The sequence below is a fragment of the Silene latifolia genome, chromosome 2, assembly GCF_048544455.1.
Source record: "Silene latifolia isolate original U9 population chromosome 2, ASM4854445v1, whole genome shotgun sequence".
NCBI lineage: Eukaryota > Viridiplantae > Streptophyta > Magnoliopsida > Caryophyllales > Caryophyllaceae > Silene > Silene latifolia.
The window spans coordinates 60,247,052-60,253,931 of NC_133527.1; the positions used below are offsets into that span (position 1 = coordinate 60,247,052).

The window sequence follows — 6,880 nt, forward strand, 5'->3', positions numbered from 1 at the left end:
ATCATTTTCAAAGTCACCCCAATTAGTAACGAGGGTGCCTTGTATTTGAAGCTTAGGAGTTCTATTTTTGCTCCTCTTTTCATTTGATGCAATTTTGCAAACTTTGTTTTCACTTTTCATTTCATTGAACTCAAATTGATTTCTTTTTGTGCCCATTCCCTTTTGTTGACAAAAATATGGTAGAACATGGATGAATGATGGTTGCATGGTTTCAATGGTCACCTTGGAATAAACGGTAGCCAAGGAGTTATCACACCACAAGGTACTCTTGACTAGCCCTTAATCCATGGGTCAAAGGATACTAGCATGACACATCCTAGGGTGTTTTACAAGTATTCTAACAAGCAAAGTCTTAAGAACAAAAAGCATCTACTAGGGCCTCTATACACTTGTCAAGCTTCCCAAGTAGACGGTTTCACAAAAAAAAAATTTCTAACATGCAAACTACATGCCATGATGCAACTAACATATATACATCCTAATGCAAATGATTCTACCGACTAATATGACATATAAACTAAATGCAAGTCCTAAATTCACATTGCTCTACCGCATCAATCAAAAATAAAGCCACATAGTCATTAACATAGAGAGGAAAAAGGAGATTGGAAAGATCATACCATGCGGTCTTCATATTCCTCACGCCTCGGATGTGGCGTAGTCGATCAATGTGAACAAAGATAGAATTCCCATCCTCACACTAATATGGGCATTGTCCTCAATGGCCAAAATGATGGAAATTAGGCAAAGATGATGCATGATTTCTATACTAAATGCAATCTAGACTAAGCTATACTACATGATGCATGGTTTTTGTTATGACGGAGAGGATAATTTAGATTACCTCCCGTTGCGTATGCATTAACTTCCCCAAACCGAGTGAGACACTATTGCTAATGTCCAAGGATGGGTGTAGTTCATGCACACACTATGCTATGCATGAAACTAATTTGTCATTTTGGATTTTGAAAATGGGAACAATAGAATGAGAACACCTCAATGGTACCGAGGTGTGAGTCCTCTAATGGGGCTAGGAGTACTCCAACAATGATCAAAATTAAATATAATACAAAGAGAGAAATAGACAAACCATGAGAGTGTAGGAGTCTCCAAGGCTTGCTAATCTTCCATCATGCTATCATCACCACTTCCCTCATGAGAAGTGGTCACATTACCACTTTCCTTGTCATTTGCTTCTTCACTTTCTTCCTCATCTTCCTCATCATCATCTTCACCATCCTTTTCTCCTTCACTTGATTCTTCCTCAATATTATCATCAACTTCTTCATCATTTCCAACAACCTCATTGTCACCCATAACGACCCTAGATGCACCCGGAAATAAGACTTCTCTATCCGCCCAACTAGGCAAAGGACAAGATGGATCAAGTAGTCCTTGCCTAGCTAAATGTAGGAGGGGTGGATATTGAGCCAAGTAGGCATTTTTCCGATCTTCATAGGCTTGCTTGTGCATTGCTTGCATGAGAAGAGTCACATAGTCTTTCCCAACTTCAACTCCTTCCGGCTTGAACTCTTCATATTTAAAGGGGTAAGGTGGTATGACAATGGAAGAGGAGGGCATTTCAAGATCACCCTTTTGTTGTTGAATGATATACTCCGCTTCTTTGGAAAGGGGAAGTAGATAATTGGTCCGGTGGACACTTAGACGGCAAATCTTTGAAGGCAAGGTGAACGATCTAGCTTCACTAGTTAGCCATCCATACTTAGTGTCAAGGCGGTTATGGGCAACCCACTTGAACTTGTGAATCATAATATGCATATCAACAAGATGGCCACCCTCCTTTGCTTTGTACTTGTTATCCTTATTGAAGTTAGGATCAAAGTGCTTGGCTAGGAGTGTAACTAGGCCGCCATTGACAATAACGGTCGTGCCCTTCTTCCCACAATCAATATTGAGCCATCTATCTACCAAGAGCCTCAAAGAATTGTAAGGCTTGGTGTGAACTCTTCCGATATTCAAAGCCGATTCAAGGAGAATAAAATCAAGTTTTGTGAAATGGTTGGTATCTTTCCTAGCAATTATGGTGTTACCCACGACCTTGTGCCATACTCTTATGCCCGGATGGTGGACCAAAAGAGCACGACTCGCATGAAAATCCTCAAATTTCTTCCCGGAGATTGCCTCCCAAAGAGGTGCGGGGTCATACTTTCCATAACTCTTAAAATAACTCGGTTCATCACTAAGACCCAAAATTTCACCCAATTCCCTAAAGGTAATGCGTCTACTAACATTAGCTAGACGAAACTCGATATTCTCCCTATTCTCAACTTTGGTGACTTTCAAAGAACTTAAAAATTCCAAGGTAAGGGAGGGGTATGTCAATTCCCTTGTTTCAAACAATTTCTTCAACCCCATGGCATTGAAAAAGGCTTTTGTTTGTTCAAGAACACCCAATTTTTGTAAGGTATCTTCACATATGAATTTGGTGGATTGTAATGACTTCATAGCAAACTTGACAAAGGTATTTCTATGGGTATCGGAAATAAAAGTTACCTCCGGATAATGCAAAAGTTGATCAATTACCGGAGTGGAAGGTGTTGTTGCTCCCATAGAAGGTTGTTGTTGTTGTTGCACTTCCAAGTTTGGTGTTGCTACCACCATAGCCAATGCTTTCTTTGTTTGAAGAGCCTTTTGCCTTTGTGAGAGTGCCTTAGCCTTTGGTGCCTTTGTTGCCTTTGTTTCTCCCTTAGTCCTTGCCATTGATGAACTAACCAAGAAAAGAATGAAAAATCTTCAATTTGTAGTATGCCCAAATCGATTTGAAGGTGAAAGGCTTTGCCTTTATGAAAACAAAAATCGACTCAAAGGTTGAAGATTTTGTGCTTGGTTTTGATTTTTGTTGAAGAAGGAGTGATTAATTTGTTGTTGGAAGGATGGTTTGATTTGTTTTTGGTGAATGTTGTTGAGGGTCTTTGTTTTTGTGATGGAGAGGATGAGGGTTTTGATGTTGTGGGTAGTGTTTATGAATGAATGAATGAATGAATGAAGGTGGGAGGGGTTTTAAATAGACCGAAATTTTCGAATCTGCAGGGGCAATCCGTGCGGATTCTGCCCAATCCGTGCGGATTCTGCTCTTTCTGAACCTTGCAAAACTCGCCTAAAGACGGGCGGATTTGTGACAATCCGCTCGGATTTGCTGAACACGGGACGGGCGGATTTGCTTAAAGACGGACGGATTTCACCCGAAAAAATTTTGCTTGTTTTCCTCCGCTGCAAAGACGGGCGTCTTTCTTACAAGACGGACGGATTCTTCAAGACGGGCGGATTCTTCACAGGACGCCCGGATTCAGTCACAGTCAAGAATTTTTCAAGATTTAGCTCAGTTCAGGACGGGCGTCTTTTCTGCAATACGCTCGGATTCTACAAGACGGGCGGATTCTCTGGAATCTGCTCGGATTCTTCCCCTGTGTACACGGATTCAGTTCCATCCGTGCACACTGCATTTCCCATACCGTTCTTCCATTCTTTCTTCAAGTCTTGTGTTCGTCATTGTGGGGTCACTACTAAGGCATGGATAGCCTAGGCAATTGCCATCCCCACACTAAGCTAAAAGCACTACACATCAATTGAAATCGTTACTCCCTCCCTCACTTCTCTCAAACATGACAATTATTTTGATCAAAGTAAATAAAAATCCAAAGATGACAAAAATGCAATACAAGAATTGAAATGTAAGTTAGGGAGTTAGAAATATTTACAAGTGGTGGTTTAGGGAGGACTCCACCAAACTCTCATTCTTGATGAGATGTCAAGGGGGCATGTCCAAGGTGTTGTTGATGTTGCTCAACACCTTGAAGAAGTAATCAAAAGCTTGTTCATTATCATGGTAGAGGTTCTCAATAGACCGTGGCCTTTGTTGTTGATCATGATCGATGGCATGTCCAATGTAGGGATTAAAAATCCCTTCAAACTCGTCGTCCCAAAGACCACAAACTTCATTGAGTTGATCATTGAAAATCTCTTGCTTAGATGGAGACAACTCTCCCAATTTCTTCTCTTGGCCAATGAGGCCATCCTCTTCTTCCTTGGTTGATTTTGATGAGCTTTGCAAGCTCTCCTTGTCACAATTCACTTGCTCTTTGAATGGAGCATCTTCAATTTTCTTCTTCCATTGGAGCTCCGATTTCTTCCTTTCATCTTTTCGGCTATAATGATCAATCATGAAACATGGCTCATGCAAACGAGGAGCTCTCATAGTCTTGTCAAGATTAAAAGTTATGCTTTCATCTCCCACTTCTAGAGTGAGCTCACCATGTTTCACATCAATCACCGCACCGGCGGTGTCTAGGAAAGGTCTTCCTAGGATGATTGGAATGTTGGAATCCTCCTCCATATCAACAATGACAAAGTCCACCGGGATGAAAAACTTCCCAATTCGCACGGGAACACCTTCCCATATCCCTAACGGTGTCTTTGTCGATCTATCGGCCATTTGGAGTGTGATGTTGGTGCATTTAAGCTCTCCCATCCCCAACCTTTTACTTACCGAGTACGGCATGACACTCACACTAGCCCCTAGATCACATAAGGCTTTGTTGATCGTTGTGTCGCCAATGGTACACGGTATTGAGAAGCTTCCCGGATCCTTTAACTTTGGAGGTGAACTCCCTTGAAGTATTGCACTACTCACCTTAGTGAAGGCGATAGTCTCAAGCTTCCGGATCGACTTCTTCTTTGTGAGGATATCTTTCATGTATTTCGCATAGGCCGGAACGTGATTGATTAATTCCGTGAAAGGAATTGAGACTTCTAAATTCTTCACAATTTCCATGAATTTTCCAAGTTGATCATCAAATTTGGGCTTGGCTTGACGACTTGGAAAAGGAAGTCTAATCACAATGGGCTCCTTCTCCTTGGCCTTGTCTTCATTTTTCTTTGAACTTTCTTCTTTTGATGATTCTCCATCTTTGGAGTCTTGCACAATTTCTTCCTTTTCACTAGCTTCCACAACTTTATCCTCAACTTGCTTCTTCGGTGCTTCATACCTTGTACCACTTCTCAAGTGAATGGCACTAACCGTTTCATGTCTAGGGGGATTACTTTGAGGTGGTAATTGCCCCTTTTGTCTTTGTGAGCTTGAAGATGCTAGTTGAGTCAATTGTGTTTCCAACATCTTGGTGTGAGCTAGAATGTTGTTGATGGTGGTTTCCTTTGCTTGGCTATCTTTTTGCATTTGAGTGAAAAATTCTTGTTGATTCTTTTGCATTTGGAGGACCGCTTTTTGGACATCAAAGCCTTGGTCATTTTGGTGATTGTATGGATTTTGATTTTGGTAACCTTGGTTTTGATTGTAAAAGGGTCTTTGATTTTGGTTTCTCATGGGTGGTGGAGTGTATGTTGTTTGAGGGTTTTGAACATTTTGGCTTTTGTATGAGAGATTTGGATGGAATTTGGTGTTTTCATTGTAAAAGTTGGAATAAGGGGTACCACTTTTGTATGCTTGGAAAGCATTCACTTGTTCATTTGTTCCCCTACATTCACCTTGGTCATGTCCCAAAGTTCCACAATTCTCACATATCCCACTTGGGATTGATGAGGATGCCGTCATGGCATTAACATGATGCTTTGATGATTTTGAGTTTTCCTCAAGTCTAGCCATAGCTTGTTCAAACTTCAAGTTGATTGTGTCAATGTGAGCACTAAGTTGAGCACCCAATTGAGTAACGGAGTCCACTTCATGCTTTCCTCCTCTAGTAGCCTTGCGAGGTCTACTATATTGTGAGTTATGGACCGCCATTTCCTCAATCTTGTTCCATGTTTGATTGTCATCAACTTCGGTGAACATTCCATTTGATCCCATATTGAGAATGTTCCTAGAATCTTCATATAAACCATTCCAAAATTGTTGCACCAAAAACCATTCGCTAAGTCCATGGTGAGGACATGAGCGACAAATTCCCTTGAACCGCTCCCAAGCTTCATACAAAGACTCTTCATCCCTTTGCTTAAAACCCGTAATTTGAGCTCTTAGCATGTTACTCTTTTCCGGTGGGTAGAATATTTTGTAGAAAGCTAGAGCCAACTTCTTCCAAGAATCTATTCCAAGGGTGGCCTTATCAAGGCCCTTCAACCATTGCTTCACAAGTGCCGATTAAGGAAAAAGGAAATAAGACCCATCTAATTTGGTCTTGAGTCACGCCCGTTTGAGAGATTGCATCACAATAGTCGCAAAAGGTTTCCATATGAGAATGAGGGTCCTCACTAGGCATCCCCCCGAATTGGCTTCTCTCAACTAATTGGATGAAGGCGGACTTGGCAATAAAATTTCCGGTGAGATGTTGCGGTGTAGGAGTACCATTTAGTAGATTCTCCTCGGTGGGTATGGAGTGTGACGAGAATTTTGGCATTGTAGGTGGATTTTGTGGGGTATTGTGTAATGGGTTTTCTTCTCCTTCTATTGCGAAAGGATTGAAAAACTCACTAGTGGGTTGGACAACTTCACTAATACCTCTTAAATTCCTCCTAACAACTCTCCTATTGTTCGTCAAGGTTCTTTCGATTTCACGGTCAAAAGGTAACAAATCACTTTGTAACCTTCTAGACATGCAAAATATCAAACAACTCAAAAACAAGTAGAACAAACCTTGAGGAGTTTTACTTCCTCAAGGCGAAGAAAGACACAACTAATAACAATAAAAAGAAATCTAAATCAAACAAACACCGTCCCCGGCAACGGCGCCATTTTTGATACGATCCCGCTAAGTGTTCACAAATTAAGATGTGGTCGTTGGTCACGGTCGAATCAAAACACAATTTATAGCTCCACAAACAACTCTACAATTAGTAAAGAGGCAAGTAAAGGTCGGATCCCAAGGGACGGGAGTTGAAATGAGATTTCTATTGCAACTAGTGGTGTCTA

The 6,880-nt window shown here is 41.1% G+C and overlaps 1 non-coding gene across 1 annotated transcript; it reads left to right on the plus strand.

Moving 5' to 3' along the window:
• The first annotated feature begins 5,888 nt into the window (after window positions 1–5,888).
• Window positions 5,889–5,995, plus strand: LOC141644438 (small nucleolar RNA R71). The gene has a single exon (XR_012544057.1). It is a non-coding gene; the product is annotated as a small nucleolar RNA R71 (small nucleolar RNA).
• The last annotated feature ends 885 nt before the right edge of the window (window positions 5,996–6,880 follow it).